Here is a 22585-nt window from a genome sequence, read left to right as displayed (position 1 = left end):
AAAATCGTACACCTACGGATGAGGACAGTGGGGGCAAGGGGTAAGGGCAGAGGGTGGGGTGGGACCTGGGTGGAGGGGAGCTATGGGGGAAAAAAAGGGGAAAAACTGTAATAACCTGAACAATAAAGATTTAATTAAAGAAAAAGAATAGCATCCCCAAAGTGTCATAACGAAGATTAAGTACTGTTTATGTAAAAGCCTTAACATATGCCAGAAGCTCAATAAATATTACTGCCTTCCCTTAACTCCTCAGTAGAAGACAAGGATAGAGAATATTGCTTCTTCCGCATTTCAGAGGCAGATACATTCTTTGGGGAATTTATATGAGATGATGGGTAGATCATGGTGGGTAGGGTGGGAGGGAGGAGAGTTCTTCACCTTTTATCTCCATGGAGCATCATGAACACTTTATAACTAATGATGAAAATACTGTTTGCAGTTTCTATTCTTCTCCATGAAAGAGTACCTGGGAAGCCATTTCTCCTTGTTTTTGTGGTGGCCTTTGCTTTTTTTGCCCCCTGGGAAGCACTGATCTGGATCCCAGCTGCTGTGTGTGCTGGGTCCCTTCGCTGACAGTGGAGACTTGGGTCAAACCCTGAATAGTGCTCCCCTATGTGTGGGCAGGGAAGTCGGCACTCAGAGGTCTCACAGCCAAAGGCCAACTCTCTGCCCTTCCTTAAGTTTTGTTTAAAGGCAAGATCCGTTTCTGCCCCTGTCACCCCCTGCAGAGCCAGCAGGCCTCACTCTGAGCCCAGACAGATCCCTGTAATAAATTACCTGGGAAAAGAGAATAGAACAAAGTAAACTGTTTTGAAATCTGACTTTCTTCCGGGAGTATTCAGAGTTACCTATTAGAAAGGGCAGGGTTGCACTAAGGTGTGTGCTGGGAGGTTTGCAAGCTGAAGTTTGTAGAAAAAGTTTAGTTAGTTCTTTTAAGTCATCGTTTAAAAAATTTTTTCATATTAAAAGGGAAATGCTTCCAAACTTTAAAAGAATAAAAAATAAAACAGGTTCAGAGTGTTACAAAATAGCATTAGACACTGTACATGATGTAAGCTCACGTATTGACTAAATCTACAATAATTCTGCAAGGTAGGTCATATTAATATCTCTCATTTTATAAATGAGAAAATGAAAGTTCAAAGATGTTATGTGCTTTCTTGGTCTCACATAGGCATAAAGAATAAAGCTAGATCTGAACCCTGGCCTTCTGGCTCTAAATCTTTTCCCATTAGATAGGCCATTAGTGTTGGATCCCAGTTTCAATTCTTTTTTTGTGTTGTTGTTAAGCCTCAGAACTTATTCTTCTTTAACTGAAAATTGTATCCTTTGACCCACATCTCTCCAATTCCTAATTTTTTGTTTGTTTGTTTGTTGGTTGGTTGGTTCTCACCCAAGAATATTTTTTCCATTGATTTTTAGAGAGTAGAAGGGAGGGGAGAGACAGAGAGAGACACATCGATTGGTTGCCTCCCGCATTTGCCCCGACCAGGGCCAGGGATTGAGTCTGCAACCGAGGTACGTGCCCTTGACCCGAATCAAATCCAAGACCCTTCAGTCCCAGGGGCCAATGCTCTATCCACTGAGCCAAACCAGCTAAGGCACAATTCTTTGCGGGTAGTATTGGTTGAATGGGCCCTCAACAAGCTTTGGGGTAATCTTCCCTCAAGCATAGACTGTGATAGTGGGGATCCAGAGAGTAGTGGGGAAAGAACAGGATGTGGAACCAGACAGGAGACACTGCACATGAACCTCACAGCAGTGGTTTACAGATGAAGATTTGAGAGGAGCCTTCGATGGCCTCCCTCGAATTGGATCCCCTTTCATACATTTCCATACGAAGCTTACATTTCTTTTCCAGAATGTGAACAACCAATACGGAGTGAAGAACGAAGGAAAACAGAAGCACATATCATATCCAGAGTGTGCCAAGAGTATCATCAAAATGAGGAAGAAATTCAGGAATGTACACACATAATCTTTTTAGATTAAACACACGGTGCCTCACTAAGAACAAAGCTTGTTTGATCTTTTGTCAGCCCAATGTATTTTTGTCATGTTGACCACTGAAATTATTTTCTCAGCAGAGAATTTTCCAGTAAACCTCCCACATCATTACAAACTTCCTGTTCTCAACTGCGGTTCCTCATAGGCCCTCAAGTCAGGCAGAAGGAGAGCTGATATTCAGCAGATAATTAACTGGGCAGAGTGTGTACTTAAAGGTATCAACTTCTAAGGCAGCGGTTCTCAACCCTTTGGCGGTTGAACGACCCTTTCACAGAGGTCGCCTAAGGCCATCCTGCATATCAGATATTTACATTATGATTCATAACGGTAGCAACATTACAGTTATGAAGTAGCAACGAAAATAATTTTATGGTTGGGTCACAACATGAGGAACTGTATTTAAAGGGCCAGAAGGTTGAGAACCACTGTCTAAGGTTGAGAACCACTAAGGGAAGGAAGTTTATTGCATTGCATTGCATTTTATTTTGCTTTACAAAGCATTGCTTTTTATTTGTGGCATGCCTTTAGATGTTAGAGATTACTTTTTGAAGATAGAGACTTTTGTTTTAGCACAGCTCCCAGTAGCTGAAAAATATTCAATACATGTTGTTAAAGTGAATGTTTCACATGTACTTCTCCTTGTCCAAATAAAGAACATTTTATGGGTCATTTTTCATTTTAGATGAGCTTATAGGAATAGGCAATCTTTGGACATTGGAGGAAATAATTTATGAGGACTGTGGTCCAAGTTTAAATTCTGGGTCCTTGAGTACACTTTTAAAAACGGAGCCTTTGATCCTTTATTAAGTATAAAACAAGCACCCAGCTAGTGTCAACCTCTTTTTAAATCACTGGTTATCAGGCTTGAATACACATTGGAATACCTGGTGTGGAATGCGTCGTAGGATTATTTTAAATGCTACTGCCAGGTCTCAGACCTGGAAATTTTCATATAATTGGTCTAATGGACAGGCCAGGCTTCAGGGTTTTGAAAGCTTCCCAGGAGATTCTAATGGGCAGCCAGAACCGAGCATCACTCTCTGATACAAATGAAAGCATTTAACCAGTACCCACTAAGTACCAGACACTGTGCTAGGCACCTGCTATTTTTTATTTTACTAATGTGGAAAGTGGGACTCACAGAGGCTGATACCTTGCTTACCACTGTAGACCAGTTGAGTGTTAAAATTGGAAAGCAGCAGCAACATCAAAAGTCCTATGACCTTCTACCCTTTTTGCCATTTACATTGTAAAAGTCTAAAGGCTATGCTAGTGACTACAGAAGCCAATGTAACGCATCAACCTCTAAAAATGAAGGCACAACTCAATGAAGACACACTCACAGTGATTCTCAACCTTCTGGCCCTTTAAATACAGTTCCTCATGTTGTGACCCAACCATAAAATTATTTTCGTTGCTACTTCATAACTGTAATGTTGCTACTGTTATGAATCATAATGTAAATATCTGATATGCAGGATGGTCTTAGGCGACCCCTGTGAAAGGGTCATTCGACCACCAAAGGGGTCGCGACCCACAGGTTGAGAACCGCTGCTTTAGAAGATTAGAATGTGCTTCAGTATGCTTTGTGAAGCAATTTTTAAAAATGTGTATGGAAATAAATCTGGGTACAAAGACTGTTGGATAAATATTTCCTTTTAATGCTACATTCTATTCTTCAAAACTCAGCAATGTCTCCTATTGAATTAGAATGTCCTAGGAAGCTTTCAAAACCAGATTAATGTTAAGAAGGGCCAATGTCAGCCCTTATTGAGTTTGGCATCAGAGATGGGGAGCAGGGCCTGGGTGACCACCACGAAGGGAAGGCAGGGGAGGGTGTGTGTGGGGGGAGGTAAGAGATCAACCAAAGGACTCCTATGCATGCATATAAGCATAACCAAAGGACGCAGACAGTAGGGAGGTGGGGACATGTGCTGGGTTCGGGGGGGGGGAGGGGCGGCTGGGGAGAGGTCAATGGGGAAAAAAGGAGACATATGTAATACTTTCAACAATAAAGTATTTAAACTTAAAAAAAATAGGGGCTGAGCTCTCCATGGGGTGGGAATCATATAGAAACCCTAAGGCAAAGTCAGTTCCTTCACTGCCCATTGTAAACTAGCAGGCTACAGCGCTGAGATTGTGCATCAGTTACAGATATCCAAACTGCGGAGAAACCCAGGGAGCAGCTATTCAGTTAAGATACATTAAACTAAGAAAACAAACCTTCGACCAAACCCAACTGTAATTGTGATGGAAAAGCCCAGTGTCTGCTTGAAGGTAGCCTGTGACTTTAACGTGTGTGTGTGTGTGTGTGTGTGTGTGTGTGTATTTTGACTTGAATAACCCTTTATTCTAAATGCTATGCCTCAAGTGTCCCATCAATGCTTCATTTTTCTCTCAAAATTTCTCTCCTTTCAAGGTCTCTCCTTATAAACGGTCCATTGGCTAGGGAACATATGGGATAAGCAATATTAGTGAACATTTTAAAGTCCTGTCCGGAGCAGTAAGACAGCAAGATAGAGACAAATGCAGATGAGACAGGGAAGTAGACACTAAGAATAAAATTGGCAGGTAGAGAAAGTGACAGGTAGGTAGAGATTAAAAAAAAGAAGAAACAGCATAGGACAAATAATGAATGAGACAAAGAAACTGGGAGAGAGAACAGAGAGAAACAGGCACTCAAAGAGAGCTAAGGTGTGGGTGGGGAGAGACTGAGAGGGGGAAAGAGAAACAGAGAGGCAGCAAAGAAAATCAGATGGAGACATAGAAAGGAAGGAAGGAAGGAAGGAAGGAAGGAAGGAAGGAAGGAAGGGAGGAGCAGGTATGTTGAGAGAGAGGAGCATGGAGGACAGGAGGAGGTGAGTAGGGAGATGGTGAGCAGAGAGGAGTGTGGAAAGTATATTCTCATAGAGAAAGGAGAAGCCCGACTGGTTTACAGAAGGGACAGCCTTTCTAGTCAGGGCTGCTGAAGGGCATGAGTTTCGTCATCCTAAATAGAAGCAGGATTCCTTCCTCCCAAGCCCAGTCTGTGCTCCATCTGGAGGGCAGGGGGAAGGTAGCTTTCTATGCCAGCACTCCAGGCCACGGGAGGACCTCATAGAATTACAGAAGTTGGAATTAAGATCCTAGTGGTAGACGCGTGTGGTTTCTTGGTCATCCATTTACCCCATTTCCAGTAACAGCCTCCAATGTTTGTGGGGGAACCACCCTTCCCCACCTTCAGTCCCTGTGGTTTTTAGGGCACTGACAGTACCTCCCCACCACTCCCATTCCAGGGACAGTGTGTGTGTGACCCAGGCTTGGCATATGATCCAAAGCATCAGTTTCTCCTGTGGTCGGTGATGGGTTCAGGGACAGGCATATAACTCCAGGGAGGCAAATCAGAGCCAATCAATCTCACTGCGGGTTTATCTGGGCTCCTGGGTGTGATCCATGGAGACATGTTGGCTGGAGCTAAGGCTGCCATCTCGCCAACTTGCAAAGTCTGAACATGAAGCCAAAACACAGAGCAGAGGGGAGTAAAATGCAGAGCAATGGGTTCTTGTGGGCTCTTCTGAACACTGACCATGCTGTTTCTGAAGTCAGAACTATCTCTAGGCTTTTCATTTGCAAAAGCCAACAGATTACCTTTTTCTTGAATGGTTTAAACCACTTCGAGTTAGATTTTCTGCACTTGCAACCAAATCCTAATTGAAATAATGTCTTGGAAATCATCTGTCACCACATTCTACAGAAACTGAGTTTAAGTAACTAAAAGATTTTAGCCAGTTGGTGGCAGCATATGAACTGAGCTTTCATCTACCATGTACTCACTGGACTCTTTCATTATCTCCCCTTATTTTCTTTATTTACCTATTTATTTAAGTTATTTAAAATTTATTGATTTGAGAGAGAGAGAGAAGGAGAGAGAGAGAGAGAGAGAGAGAGACTTCTTGTTCCACTTATTTAAGCATTCATTGGTTGATTCTTGTATGTGCCCTGACCAGGGATCAAACCTACAACCTTGCTGTATTGGGATGATGCTCTAAGCCAGGGATGGGGAACATCCCACCCATTGATCATGAAGGCCTATGAAATCATTAGGTCTGGTCCTGCCAAGGCATTAGGGGTGAGTTAATTAAATGTTTGACCAAGTATAGCAGGCTAATTTTTAAGCTGATAAGTTTGTATGGATCGAGAATGATGTTATAAATATCCAAAATGGCCCTTGGCAGAAAAAGGTTTCCCACCTTTGCTAAGGTGTAGAGCCTATTTAAAATAAATGTTTTGACCCCAGTGACTTCATAAGCTTTAGAAATGCCAGTCCTAAACAAAAGTGCCAGCCCTGGGCAATGTTTACCTTTGCTCAGCCATTTCCTCTTTCTATAATGTCCTGTCTCTCCCTTCCTAGCCACGGAAAGCAGAATATGACAGATGTCAAGGGTACTTTTATGTGAACTTACTAAATAGAACCTTCACTTTCTCAAAAAGAACAATAAAAGATCCCAAAGGAGTACATTTCTAATGCAGAGATTCCCAAACTTTGTAGCATGTGGTTAGAGGACACACTTCAGAGTTGCTGAACCTTCTCAGAATTCTCTGAACTGCCAGTGAGCACTCGGAATGAAAACTTACCGAAGATTTCGAGAAATGTCCCCCACCCAACAGACTTCATTGTGCATTAGAACCACTGGAGAGCTGGTTAAAAAAGACTGCTGGGCCCCCTGCCACAGTCTCAGCTACAGTGGGTCTGGCGTGGAGCCTAAGAATTCGCATGTCTAGCAAGATTACAAGTGACGTTGATGCTGCAGATCTGAACAACAGTGTCCTTTGAAGAGCATGTTTAGATGGAAGAGTCTAACTCTGAGAGGGCACGGCCAGGTGATATAAACCTCAACATTGCTCTGCCCTAGTCCTAGGAGTTAAGCACCCTCACCCACACACCAGCAGAGAGGCCTGTTAAGCGTGAGGGGCTGCCTGGGCAATGGTGGGAGGGGCCCCTGGTGTCCCGCAGGGAGCCCACTTGTGAATCAGATGTGGGGCTACAGCCAGGAGTCCCTGAGTGCTTGGATCTGCTGATGCTTGTGGGGTGGGAAAACATTACACACACAAAAATCCTCACCCGAGGATGTTTACGAGAGAGAGAGAGAGAGAGAGAGAGAGAGAGAGAGAGAGAGAGAGACATGAGAGAAAAACATCAATGGGTTACCTCCGGTATGTAACCCAACCAGGAATCAAACCCATAACCTAGGTCTGTGTGTGAGAATCAAACCTGCAACCTTTTTGGTGCAGGGGACGATGCTCCAACCTACTGAGGCACCCAACTGGGGCTGGCAAAACATTTAAAAAATACAATTACAGGGTTGTTGGCGCCCCCCCCCCCCCCCCAATAATTTCTATTACACCAGGAGCTAACTTCCTCTGTCTACCCTGCTGCCCCAACTCCATTCCGGCAAGAGCCAGAACCAGTCTATTCTCTTGGCACCAGGGAAGGGATGATATAGGACAAGAGATGAGATCTATGTTGTGGCCCTCATGTGTCTGGGTACAAGGCAAGACAGTTTCATGGTGTGCGGCCAGTGCTGTGGCACAGAAGGGCCTGGCACATGGGTTTAATGCTCTGCTGAAGCTGTCCTGAAACTCTTCATTGTTTTATCTGTGAATCCGGGAATTGTAAAGCAGAGTAGGGTTTGACAGGACAATGGAGTGTGCACCAGGGCCTGGAGGCATGGCTCCTGCCCAGTCCTGCCTCCCACTGTCTCCTGGGTTGGGTTGTCCACCACTCCCTCCCCTGCCCCTGGTGCCACAGTCCCCACCTGGCCTTCCACAGCTGGCATAGGCCTGGGTGCAGTGGCGGAGGTAGGGGGGTCAGGGCCTGGTGCACACACCCCATGGCATCTGGGGGTGGCATTCAAGGCAGCCCCCTTTTGGCCTCAGGCTGCAGGTGTACAACTCGGAGGGGTCTACGCTCACCCTCAACTCAGGGACTGAGTGTGTAGCTGTGTGAAGCTTGCAACTAACTTCTTGGGGATCGTCGGCTGTTGGCACTTGGGGCCTGTGGGAGGGAGAGTTGACCCCTCAACCTCCGCCCAGTCCTGTATTTCCATTTTGTATTGGGTCCAGCAAATGATGTAACATCCTGCATACAGGCCTGAAACAGCCCCAGAGAACTCTACACCCGGGACAGCAGGGATGTAATGACGTGCCCTAGAGAGCCCCACGGAGGTTTCTACCTTCCCAGCATAGTGTGGGAAGAGAAGACCCATTCTTTGCACCTCAAAGTAGTAAAGAAGTGAGTTGAGAATAAGCCAGAACTAGAGGAACCTTGGTTCTGGGATGATTGGGCAGTGACCTGCACAGGAGTAGGCATTGCTGTAAGGGGACACCAGCATGGAGAGGCAGTGACCCAGACTAGGGGTGTGTGTGTGTGTGTGTGTGTGTAAATTCCACATTGACAGATTCAACTCCTGCCATCAGATGAAATGGAGGAGGTTTGAAGTAGGAAATAAGGTGACTTATAGAAAAAGTATTAGATTTCCTTTATTCCTGAATTTGTGGATTGAGGTTTATAACTGCTACATTTGCCCCCCAAAATGGGAAAAAGAATTTGTAGAGGTATGGGGTTAAGAACATACAAGGAAAGGACTCTGCTTACAGGGCTGAGCGCTGGGAGAGACTGGCCTGCCTGGCAAGGAACCACTGTTCAGAGGGTCTGAGAAGGGAACTCTGAAAGTCACTCGCGAAAACCTAATTATCCCTGGATCACGAAACATACGCACCCAGGCTGGTCAGAGGACGCCACCCTAAGAAGCAGTATCAAGGTGTACTTCCCTTTAAGAGAGCTGTTTAAATTGTCCATTAGAATATTTTATTGTATTTGGGATACATGTTCCTTTTGAACTTTATTTGGGAGAACACTTTCCTTAAAACAATGTATGCTGGTTGCTAGGGGCACTGTTGGGGCCCACGGAGCAATACTTGATGAAAGGGAGCAGGAACTGAGTCTCAGAGAGGCCAAACAGAGGGAAGTAACTGAGAAGCCTGGCCTTTTTATTAGGAAACATTTTTGGGGTGTTTCTTTTATCTTTTTATCTCTCTATTCTAATTTCCTACCCCAAAATGCTTTCCTTGTGCAGTTTTTACAAGGGGGACATCTCTACAATGAAAGGACGTTTTAGGACTCAGTGCTTGCAGTAAAAATGCATTTATGATGCTCATCTACCTTTCTCTGCATTGGGGAGGAGAGAAGGAATAAAGGAAGAATAAAAACCCCAACATAGTGTCATTCTCTTTCCCATTAGCTGAATCCAGATGTAAATGAAAGAACAAACATTCCCAGGAGCAACTGGAACGAAAAGGAGGCAGGGAGACCGGTCTTTACAGGACCAATGTGCCCCCACGGGGGCCATCTCTGGTAGTTACCTTAGGCCACGTAATAGCTGACAAGGGAGGCATATAGGTCACTGGGCCTTTGGGATTGCATGGGCGGGTGCAGGGAGTAGATTCTGTGGCCAGACCAAACCCACGTCAAGAAAAATTCTTGCATCCCCAATACATGCCAGGTTGTAGAAGTAATACAAAGCTTGGATAAAACCAAAACCACTGCGTCAAAATGCATGAATGGTTCCCTGAATCCCCCTGGACTTGAGTTTGACTTGTAGAGGGTTTTAACTTCTCCATTTGGTGCCAAACCTGCCATAAGTGAGAGCTCTTGATATGGATGCAATTCATACCTGCGTTAAACTGGGACAGAAAAAGCCATTCAAAAAGCTAACGCTCCCAGGGAGAACAAAAAGGACGCAGAGAAAAGCAGCCTCCGAGAGAAATGGCTTTTGATAACTCAGAGCAGATAGTCGACTCCTTCTTATGGAATCAGACCGAGTGAAAAGGTTCTTCAGACAGGGGGCCAGGTGTGCACGAGAGCGCACTCAAAAGGGTGAGCAATCTTCTTGGCCGGGTGCCCTTCTTCGCCAGCGTGGTCTCTATGTAAAGAGAACGGTATCCTGGTTCTCAGAAGCTCATGTTTCCTCCGTGTCAGGGACCCTGCTTAGCTCATGATGGGAATTTTGTCCTCTTCAGCATCAGTTTTCAAAATTCCTCACTTGACTACAAAATTAAAAGGGAAGCCGAGTCCCTTTGGGATGTGTTGTATCATGAATCATCAGCCCCTTCCTGATTCTCCTGGGAATGCCATCCATATACAGAGTTCCCATTGACTCCTGTGTTCCCTGTCAAAGCCAATTCAAGAATGGAAACGATGAGCTAGAGTCAATTTCACTTTGGACTCGTCAGCTAAGTTCTGCAGGCAGGGGTCAGAGTGGCCTAGGATTAAAGAGGCAGAAATCAATGAGCCTGCTATTCAAATACATGTGTTTTTTTTAAACAATAAACAAATGCGACTACATCAAAATTAAAAGCTTCTGCACAGCAAAAGAAAGCAGCATCAAAATGAAAAGGGCACCCATTGTATGGGAGAAATGATACATCTGATACAATGATACGTCTGATAAGGGCCTAATTTCAAAAATCTATAAAGTACTCATACAACACAACAAAAGGAAGACAAACAATCCAATTAAAAAATGGGCACAGAACCTGAATAGACATTTATACAAAAAGGACATACAAATGGCCAGGAGACATATGAAAAAATGCTCAACATCACTAATCATCAGAGATGCAAATTACAACATAAATGAGGTACCATCTCACATCTGCTAGAATTCCTATCATCAATAAATCAGCAAACAACAAATGCTGGCAAGGATGTGGGGGAAAAAAAGTACATTATTAGTGGGAATGCAGCCTGGTACAGCCACTAAGGAAAATAGTGTACAGTTTCCTTAAAACATTAAAAATGGAACTGCCATTTGACCCAGTGATTCCACTTCTAGGAATATATCCTCTAAGAAGTCAGAAACACCAATCAGAAAGAATATATGCACCCCTATGTTCACAGCAGTGTGATTTATAATAGCTAAGATCTGGCAACAGCCCAAGTGCCCATCAGTAGATGAATGGATTAAAAAACTGTGGTACATTTACACAACGAAATACTACGCAGCTACAAAAAAAGAAGAATCTCTTACCCTTTGCGACAGCATGGAGAGACTTGGAGAGTTATTATGCTGAGCAAATTAAACTAGTCAAAGAAAGACAAATATCACATGATTTCAGTTATATGTGGAATCTAATGAACAAAATGAACTGATGATCAAAAAAAGATCCAGAGGTATTGAAGCATGAAAAAGACTGATGTATTTCAGATGGAAAGAGGGGGAGCAGGAAGAGATTAACCAATGAATTTATATGCCTATGTGCATGACTCATGGACAGACAATAGTTTGGTGAAGACCTGGAGAGGGGAAGGGAGGAGGAAGGAGAGGGTCAATGGGGGCGGGGAGGGGACATCTGTAATACTGTCAACAATAAAGATACATTTAAAAAACAACAACAACAAAACCCACACGTACTTGGGGGTGCCTAGTATTCTGGTTGTAAATGCATCCAATAATTTATATGCAGACTATTTAGAAAGAGATGAAAGAGCAACAGAGCTCCACATGTGTTCTTTTTCAACATACAATTCAGTCCCTTTGGGTGGTAACTAGACTGTAAACAAGTGCAAGTAAAGGAAGTACTCTGTCAGTTTCATTTTATTTTGTTTTAATCCCAGAACAAACAAGGGAGGTACAGAGTTTAAGAAAGTCTGTTCATACCTGTGCCATTCAGACCCTTTCCAGAGGCATAGCAACACTGAGTATTGAAAATGCTTACATGACTTAAAGAGTCAACAAGAAAAATAATTTTTTATTAACTTTGGTTAGATCCTCTCTGTGTAGTATTCCCCACTCTTTCAGGAAGGGAAGAGAGGAGACCACCATCCCATGGTTTTCAGAAGTTTGTTCTTTGGAAACATAGTATTGATTCCTGTGTTATTTATAAATAAATCACACAATTTTGATTTGTTCACTCTTTCATTCATTCACTTTGTTTAGTCAATGAGCATCTGTTAAGTCCCTTCTGTGTACCAGGCTTTGTGCTAAAACAAAAGTCTCAATATTCCACAGGATTTAAACAAGACCCAGAGTCTCATAACATAAGCTTAAATTATTCAGCGTACCACGAACCAGGAAAATTGGGACTCTAATATAAATATACAGTTGTTAAATTTCATTAACTGTACACAAAAAGTCAGATTTACTGTATGCTAATTTAAAAATTTTAAATGATGTCCTTTGCTTACAAGAAGTACCCAGTCTAGTTCATGAGATAGAATCACAAATGAATAATGATAGAACCTTTAGCGCCTAGGATGTTAGAGATACAGACAGGACAATGTGGGAGCGCAGGAAGCTCCTAACCCAATTTGGGGAGTGAGGCATCAGGAACTTGGGATTGGCTTCCTGGAGGAACAGATGTTTCTGTTAAGACTGAAAGAATAGTAGACAAGGAGTGAAGAAGTAGAAGAATAAATTCATGCCTATGTAAGGGGCAGCAAGAGCAAAGATATAAGACTAAGTGGGCATGGGGAACTATAAATAGCTTTGTTTTATTGGGGTTGTAACTGCCAGGTGAGGAATAGCAGAAAAGGATGGCAGAATGCCCAGGCCATGGAAGGCGTCCAATACCACCATAGACCACATTTAACCCAATAGGTCATCTTATCTGGAATCTGGTCTTAGTTCTGTCAACATTAACACAATGGTCATAATGAGATCATGGCACTCTTTTGGGTCCTGGTTTTTTAATTTTTTATTTTTTTTTTTGTGGCAGAAACTATGGGTGTGCACTGATACCTGTCTAGGCTTCTGTTTCTAAGCCTCCCTTGAAACTAGACGGGCTGTGTGATCAATTCTGTCTAATGGATGTGAGTGAAAGTGATGCATGAAACACTCAGGGCTTGGAAGTCTAAAGTGTTCAGGTGCCTTTCCTGAACTCTCTTCCCGTTCACGTTGACCTCAGAGGCCATGTGTTGAAGGGCCATGCAACAAGATGGAAGGGACCTGGATCACTGAGCCATCACTTGGAGAGAAAAGATCTTAGGGTGAGCAATGCCAAGGAAGAGCCTGAGGCCAAGGCAGATTAACAGACTATATCAGTTTTGCAAACTGAATTTTGATTACAGCATTAGTCGGTTTTAAAACACTGGAGGACAGGGAATGATAAGCACAATGGAAATGTTGCAATATCAACTGGATCTTACAAACAGATTGTATAATTGGTTCCATGAAATGAGTGTCCTAGTTACTGTGGAGCTCTGAGGGGATTAATTCTCTAAGTGGGGCTGATCATTTCCAAGAGTATTTTACTTACTGCTGAAGCTGGGGCTCTGTAACATAGAAATGTTTTCACCCTGTGAGAAAACATACAAATCATTACTGACATATATTTGTATTCTGGAGAAGGAGGCAATGAATGAAGTCAATTTTCCAGACCTCAAGGGGATGAAAGGCAGGGGAAAATGCCCCATCAAATGCCTCACAGAATATGAATGGGCCTTCCAGGATTGTGCTTTGGGCAGGTTTGGCATTTTGGCTATACCTGAGAAGTTATCTTTGGAGATGGTTTCCAGTAGTATTGTTTTCCCCATAAAACCATGTGTCAGTGTTCCAGTGAGTTAAGTCATATATACACTGTGATATATGATGTTGCATGCAATCAGGGAGAAGTGGTCGAACATTTGGACCCACATAAGTTTCTTCTAGGGTCAAACTTACAGCCTGGTTCCAACCATTTTTTGCTAATTTGTTGAACAGCTAAATGCTATGCTTCCATAATGTTATCTTTTATTATTTATTTGTGGGTGATTGTTTTTTGTTATCACTTGGGACACTTTTTCTCTTATTTTATTTAAAACCTTGTTTTTAGCTTGATGTAAAACAAACTTTTCCTGTATAACACAGGACAGGAAAAATTATATTGAGAGATACACACATTTTATGAAATTTTGGCAGTATCACCAAGAGTATTTGCAACCTGGGAAAAGAGATAGTCAGCAGACTATACCTGCGTTTTTCTTGTTTTGTTTTGTTTTTTTGCTTTTTTAAAAATATATTTTTACTAGAGGCCCAGTGCATAAAAATTTGTGCACTTGGGGGGGGGGTCCCCTCAGCCCGGCCTGTGCCCTCTCGCAGTCTGGGACCCCTCGGGGATGTCCACCTGCTGGCTTAGGCCCGCTCCCTCGGGGGATCGGGCCTAAGCTGGCAGTCAGACATCCCTCTGGCAGCCCGGGAGCCCTCGGGGGATGTCCACTTGCCAGCAGGGAGCAGACCTAAGCTGCAGTCGGACATCCTTAGCGCTGCTGAGGAGGCAGAAGAGGCTCCCACTACCACCGCTCTACTGGCAGCCATCAGCCTGGCTTGTGCTTGAGCAGAGCTCCCCCTGTGGGAGCACACTGACACTGAGCTCCTGCATTGAGCATCTGCCCGCTGTGGTCAGTGTGTGTCATAGTGACCAGTCATTCCCAGTCATTCTGCTGTTAGGGTCAATTTGCATATTACCCTTTTATTAATAGGATTGATTTCAGAGAGGAAGGAAGAGGGACATAGAGATAGAAACATCAATGATGAGAGAGAATCATTAATTGTCTGCCTCCTGCATGCCCCACACTGGGGATCGAGCTTGCATGTGCCTTGACTGGGAATCGAGCCGTGACCTCCTGGTTCATACCACTGAGTCACGCCAGTCGGGCTCTTTTTTCTTCAAATACTTTAATTTTTCATTTACAGTTGACATACAATATTATATTAGTTTCAGGTGTACAATAATGATTAGATGTCTGTATAACTTACAAAGTGATCACCCAACGTAATGTTATCTTCTAAATCCCCAGTTGCTTTAGTGTGTAGCACAGGTACTTCCATTAGGGGTTCAGACTGTTTTAATGCTGCTAACTTAGCAGTAGTATCAATCAAATGGTTAATTCTAATTTCCTCCATGTTTGCTATTGAATGTCCAGGGATTTTTATGATTCCTAAAGACTTATGTAGCTGACTAGCCTTTAAGAGTTCTAAAGCATAAGCACTGTTTTTTATCTTTTGTCTGAAAGAAGTCAAGTATCCTCTATTTCCAGAGTATACCACAGTCATGGGCCACATCAAAGGTGTACCCACTGTCAGTAAAATGTAAGCTGTTTTACCTTTTGCCAAATTTCAAGTTTGAAGTAATACATAGAGCTCTGCATGTTGAGAAGTTGCCCAGGGCATTGGACTGGCCTCAATGGTTTCATTTAGAGAGGCAACTGCATAGCCTGTTTGATAGTGACCTGTCTCATATATTAGGGGGGAAAAATCAGTAAACCAAACCAATTTAGCATTTTGAAGAGATGTTTCCTGTAAATCAATTTGAGGAGTTAGTAGTGTGCTCATGCCAGGCAGCTGTAAGGGGTTTCATGGGAAGGGTACAGGAAGGACAGTAGTAGAGTCTAACAGTGAGCAATAGTCACTTTAGATAACGATAATAAAACAACTTCCTAGGAGGTCAGTCTGCTAACAGAGAGGTGCTGAGTGTGATGAGAGTTAAGAAAGGCTTCCATTTATGAGGCACAGAAAGAGCCAGTGGGAAGCCCATTATTAGCTCTTCTACTTGCGGTAGCAGATTGGCAGGGGCCACAATGGGAGGGGGACCTTTAGGCACCAGATCTAATTGTTGACTATAGTATCCAATGGGTCTGTGTTGGCTTTCATGTCGTTGGGTTGAGACAGCTAAGGCATTTCCCTCTCTTTCATGGACACAAAGGAAAAGCACCAATTGATAATTAGGACATTCAAAAGCAGGCAGATGATAAACACTGCCTTTTATTTCATTGAAGAGGAAGGACATGGGATTCCTCTGTCCATGTGAGGGGCTCTGTCTGGTCAGCCTTGAGAAGAAAATATAAATGTTGAGCCATGACAGAAAAAATAGAAAGACAATTTCTACAATATCTGACCAAATCTAAGCACCCCCTGAGTTGTCTTTTGGTCATGGGAATAGGAGAAGTCAAAATGCTCTGGATCCTGTAAGAATCCAAGAGGAAACCTCAGTAACTAAATGCCCCATATAGTTAACTTGAGTTTTACTGACTGAAGTTTCTCTAAATATTTTATGCTCCCTCCCCCCCGTTTTTTTTCTAGTTCTCAAAGGAGGTGGTGTTGTGGCAGAATGCACGTGAGAATGATCAGCCAGCACTCTGAGGGAGGAAAGTTTAACCTTAATTCGCTGATCTGCTAGTCCAGCAGAATTCCGGATCCAAAGCCTGAACTGAACTCATGGGGAGGCTCTGACCTATATATCTCCTCCTGTGGCGAGCCCCTGAGGGTCCCCGCAGCTCCACCCAAGTCAGCTGTGGTGGGGCCCTGGGGTTAGGTTCTGCAGCTCCACCCAAGTCAGTCAGTGGGGAAGTAAGACTACAGTTTTAACCAGATACTAAACTAGGTTGCAAGACCTCTTACCACCTGCCCCCATTTTCCTTTTCAGTGGAGGCTATCTCCTAGGGATGCTTACTCAGAAGATGAATGGAGGAGGAAATCGTCCACAAATTATAAAAGAGTGGACAGGTACAGACTTCTCTGTTGGCAATATGTGCCTTCAAATTTTGGGAAAAGTAAGTTGGACTTCCAGTGTAGCTCTGAGGCATTACTGTCCAAGTATATTATTGTCCTTTCTGTGTGAAAGTGCATGATAATTGGCTTTCAGAATCAACAGGAACACTGAAGAATGCACTATGAAGATCTGTAACCGGAAAAAACTTACTTTTTAATGGTATGGCTAAGAGTAAGGTTGAGGATTAGGTACAACTGGGTGTTGAGGTATGATTATGTTATTTCTGGCTCTTGGATCTTGAACAAATCCCCATGCCCTCCCATAAGATTTTTTTACAGGAAGGTTAGGAGTGTTACAAGGGCTCATTCAAGGAATGATGAGGCCTGGTTTGAGATATTCCTTAATGATATGTCTGATTCCTTCAATGGCTTCTGCATTTAAAGGGTATTGACAAATGTTGGGCAGAGATTTATTTCTGTCAATTTGAATTTTCATCCCTGGTACAAAATAAATGTGACTGATGTCAGTGGCATTTTTTTCACCAATGTTTATTTGGAACGGAATCTAAAAGAGAACTTGGGTCAGTTAAGGTGACTGAAAAAAAAAACTAGAAGAGCTATGACTGAGTCCATGAACAAGTCCTCTTGAGGGTCATAAGTTTAAATGTGGTAAAGGCCTTGGAGCAGCCAGGGTAGGGTGGAGGGAGTGAATGGGTGAGGGGGAGGACATCTGTAATGCATTCAACAATAAAGATAATTTTTTTTTTTAAAGTTCAAGATGTAAGAATATTTCTACCTTCTGAGAGAAGGAAATATCGGCTGTGTGAGCTTTCAAGAAAATCTCATCCTAGGAGATGAGTAGGGGCAGAGGGAACCCAAAGAAATTGGTGGGTTCATTGAATAGGTCCAAGATGAAGGGAACTGGAGGGGATTTGGAGACATTATGGATTGCTTGAAAACCTCCACTGTTCGTATGGTTTCAGTGCTCTGAGGAAGGGGAATGGTGAGGCTGATGGGGATAAGAACTGATAAGTGGCTCTGGTATCTACCCGGGCCTTGGTTACCTCGTTTCCAATAGTTAGATCAATTTCTCCGAAATAATTTGTTAGAAACCTTGGGAAAATCTTGTGAACCTTGGAGCATCCTTACTGCTGAGAAAACATAGACTGGAATCCTTGAGGAGGATTCACACATTTTACTGGCCTTGTAACTGTCTTTTGAGCTTTAAATAATCTTTTTTCCCCCCAAAGTCCAGGCTTTCTGAAATAATTACAAACCCCTTTGAATGGTTGTTTGTGTTTGGAACCTAGATAGACAGATTTAGCCATCAATTGCAGTAATTTTAGGCTCATTAATTGGGTTGCCTGAATTTGGGCAGTTAGGGCTTATAAAGCTTTCTTTTTCAGATCTTTTGGGCAGCTAGGGTGAGCTGCTCAGATAGTTCACTAAATCATGGGTTTTCATGGTGGCCCAATTAATTTATAGTTTTTTACCCATTGTTCAAGTTCATCTTGTAGACCCTCAGCAAAGGCTGAATTAAGAAGCACTGAGGGCCCAGCCGGTGTGACTCAGTGGTTGAGCGTTGACCCATGAACCAGAAGGTCACAGTTTGAATCCCGGTCAGGGCTCATGCCTGGGTTGCCAGTTGGATCCCCAGTAGGGGGCGTGCAGAAGGCAGCCAATTGATGCTACTCTCCCTCTCCCTCTCCCTTCCTCTCTCTGAATCAATAAAAACATATTTTTAAAAAAGGAAGCAGTAATATATCATCACTGACTTCATCTATGCTGAAATACTGTTTAAAAATATTTTCAAATCTGTCATGCTAATCAAAACCAGTTTCATTTTGTTTGTTTTTTAACACATTTTTTAATTCTCTTCCAATCAATAATTTGAGGAAAAGCCTCAGATATCTTTTCATTAAGCTTTTTGGCCAGCTTTGAGGCGTTCTCCATGGCTTCTCAGCCTTGACAGAAAAAATCTCTCATAGGGTTGTTATATCTGGCAGTTTAATTTTAAGTGGAGCAGTATGAGAAGCCCAATTTAAAAATGGGAGTTCAGCAAGTGAAGGGTAAAGAGGAGTAGAAGGTGCAGATAAGGAGACATCAGAACTTTTAGAAGTCTCCTCAAGTTTAGTCAGTATCTGAGACAACTCTGAATTTGCTTTGGTTAATTTAGGATTTGTAATTGGGGAGGAAGCAATTTTTGATGTTTGAAGACCTCAAAATGCCAATTAATATATGCTTTCCATTCAGATTGCTTAGTTTTGTAGTCTTTTTCCAATTGACTGTGCAGATAGACTTACTCGGGGAGTTCTAAAGAGCCTAAGTTGAACAGTTGAACTATAAATTGTCACAGATAATGATGGACCAGTGAGATAGAAATTTGCAGGAGGAGGGCCAATAATTTTTATATATAAATTCATCAACAGTTCCAGGAAGTGGCTGTCTAGGAATTACAGAGTGAACTTACCATTTTTAAAAGAGTAACTACTCACCATATAGGCATTTTAAGTCCCATAAGCAAAAATCTAGTAACAGAGAACACACAAATAGAGCCTAAAATTCAACTAAAATGGGAGATTAGGGTCCAGGAAGACTTACCCCCAACAATTCAGGATCATTCAGGAGATGACAGAGTGCAATGGACTCTTGGAGGTACCTTACTCAAATCCATGAAGGCATTGGAGAAGGATGGAAGTCACTCTGGATCCCACTTCTAGCACCATATTATGTCAATCCATTTGGACCTAGAGCTGCAAGATAAATAGAAGCTTTATTTGGGGAAGTTACGGCTAATTACCATGTTTCTCTTTTATTAGATAGGATAGATATACATAGCCATGGACACAGACAATGGATTGGTGAAGGCCTGGGCGGGTTGGGTATGGGTGGAGGGTGTAGTTGAAAAAATAAAAACAAAAAAACAAAAGGGACATCTAAAATACTTTCACAAATAAAGATAAATTTAAAATAAAATATTTAAAAAATAGGACCAGGAAAAAGGCATGTGGACAAAACCAAAGCATAAAAACAATCTGTGTTCTGCAAACACACCAATGATTTATACAAAAGAGGTAATATGACATAAAAGAAAGTGAGTAATATAAGATTACCCTCTCTAGTGAACAGAATTCCTTGCAGTTGCTGCCCTAGCCATCCTCCATATACAAATAAATTGTCTGTTCTGTTAATACACAATGAGACCAAAATGTGTCAACTTGTCACAAAACCTGAAAAATCCATATGAATCTCTTTTGTACTGTATACTTTCACCTTGATTGTTCCCTACTTTCCAAGAATAAAGTTGTCTTTCTCTAACTATTCTCCCCCCGCATTTTTGCCTGGTCTTGCACCCAAGCATGGCAGACAGAGAATCCTAAAGGCCCAAAGTTCTACAGTGGCTGTTTGCAAAGTGGGAGGAGACTGCAGTAACTGCCACACTGGATAGACTTTATGAGAGAAGGAGAAGGGAAAATATCGTGAAGGCCTCTCGCATATAATACAACAGGATGGCAGGATGCCTACATGGCCCAAGGAACCGAAGGGAGCAAATTACGGGCAGAAGAAGTGCAACCAAAGGCTGGAAGAGGAAAGCTTTGCAGTCAGCTGACTCCTAGCTCTTCGGTCGTTTCTTGTAATGGACAGAGTCCATTGGGGGAAGCAGCAGACACTACCAAGAAGACCCTGCTGCTGGAAGTGGACAGGAAGTAACATCCAGGAGTGTTAGCATGCAAGATCAAAGCTTGTCTACAAACAATGCCTACAATGAAGAAGTATTTTTTGAGGAAATGGCTTTCATGACAAGAAGATTTGATCTGGAAACCTTCTCATCTTGGCTTTGTGGCTAGGATCTGGGAGAGAAGTTATCATAAAGACAATCTTCCAAGATCTGATCCACACAGAAAAGTGGAAGGAGTAGGATGGTGGGCTGCAAGTTAAGGGTGGCTCAGGGCCCAATGTCAGAGTGGAGATTTTCTGGAGAGGCAGAAGAGCAAAGAAACTTGTAATTTTCATAGAGCACATGTTTCCTGAGAGCTCAGCCATTTATGTGTTGGTTTAGCTCCCCTACAGCTCCCGCTATCCAATCCTGTCTTCTTGGGAACCTGACCTCCCAATTGGCTCTCTCATCCCTTTAAACTGCCTGCTTTGTGACATAATTCTCCCACCAAACCTACCACCACCTGGTAGAATCTTGGGGTGCCCATGGAGTTGTCGGTAAATAAATTTGGATCATCGCAACGGACCAGTGACCAGTAACTGGTGACCAGTGACCAGTGGCCAGTATGACCAGTGACCTTCGTACTGGACACATGTGCTCTTTGGCTTCAGCCACTGAGATATCTTCATTCCTTGCATCTACAGTTGATATTTGCTCCTCTTCTCTGACCATGTCAGGTAAGGAAAGAACCTTTTTGAAGTTTTTCATTGGATTGTTATTTGTACCTAAATTTAGCAATGGTGTCAAAAGACCATAGAGTCAGTTGGGGAAATATGATATAGAAGTCTGCAGACCTAATTTCAGTTTAGATTTTGACATCTACAAGCAATGTGACTTTGGACAAGTCATTGAATCTCTCACAAAAAATGATTTTTCCTCATCTGCTACATTCGGATGTTAGATTGGTTGTGGACTCTAATCCCTTCCTTTTCTAATATGGAGTTTTAAAGAACACTCCTGTTGACAATGAAATCAAGACTTCTTGACAGTGTTTCAACAGCAATAGAAAGGAAACCTAAGTCATGTAAATATATATATATAGTCTCATGTGTAAAGATCTGCAACCACCAAGGTTTCAACTTTAGTATTTTAAATTGAGTGCTGTTCCAAAAGTAATATTCATGTGGTCTTGGAGTTTTCTATCTAAAATAGGATAACAGAGGAAATGGGGAGAGAGGATGGAGAGAACTGGGCTATAGGAAGGCAAGTATTTCAATGCAAAAAAATTAGAACTGGTTTCGTCAGCACAGGCCAACAGGAACCAAGAGGGAGGGAAATACACAAGCACGAAGGAGGGGACAGTATAAAAATGAATAAGGAGAACATGAAAGAGCTCATGAGAAAAAAAAAGTAGTTTGGAATGGAATATTGGAGGGAACCAAAGATTTTAAATGAAAGCAGAAAGAGCATAGAGTGAAATCAGCTCGAACTAGGGCCAAGTAATGTGGATCTCAGCAAATGCTTACATCGATAGAATAGGAAAGAAAGTAAGGCTGGAGTAGGGTACCACTAGCCAAAGCAGTGTATCAAACAATCCTAGTTAGTTGCCTGTCCTAAAAGAAAGATATGTCCTAAATAGAATCAGAAAGAATACACCCTTTGTGTGATTAGTATGTTCGAAGTCAAAGATGCTCTTCTTCTTCAAAGTTATTTTCTTCCTAACGCAGAGAGCACACTGATACACAGCCATTGCCTCATTTTAGGTCATAGCTCCTTAAGGAAAAAAAGAGAGCATCAAGCCCCGCTTCTCTAATTTCATATATCTCACAACACCATTTTTTTAGATACTCTGGGGGATTCCTATATTAATGTGTGTGTTTTTAATTGAAATCTATTGATGATGGTTTTAAGACTTTGGATACGACCTCCTTTCCTAGATTGAAGATGATGATAATCTAGGTTTTAAGATAAATATAAAAACCTTCATGATACATTTCAACTGTTCTTTTCTCTTTGTTTTAAGATAAATATAAAAACCTTCATGATACATTTCTACTGTTCTCTTTGTTGTAAGGATACTTTAATTGAAATGCAAATATCTAATACACTCAGTATTTATTATTAACTGGGGTATAGTCAGAGAAACATGAAAGAATACAATAATAAATTCCTTTACACTTACCCTGCTCTCCGCTTTAAATCAGGATTTACTGAAATATTGTCCTGCATATATTGGAGGCACATATACATCAACAGTGATTGCAGTGTGCTGGTTGTTATGCATTTTCTACTGATATATCTCCTCTGTCCATATGTACTGGCTAAGAACTTGCTCAAAATCACCTATTGTGGGTTGTTTCTGGTTAACAGTATTCACTAAGTACAATAGGCAATATTTACTTTTATGATACTGAGG

The sequence above is a fragment of the Myotis davidii genome, unplaced genomic scaffold, assembly GCF_000327345.1.
Source record: "Myotis davidii unplaced genomic scaffold, ASM32734v1 scaffold240, whole genome shotgun sequence".
Taxonomy (NCBI): Eukaryota; Metazoa; Chordata; class Mammalia; order Chiroptera; family Vespertilionidae; genus Myotis; species Myotis davidii.
This window is presented reverse-complemented; position numbering follows the sequence as displayed.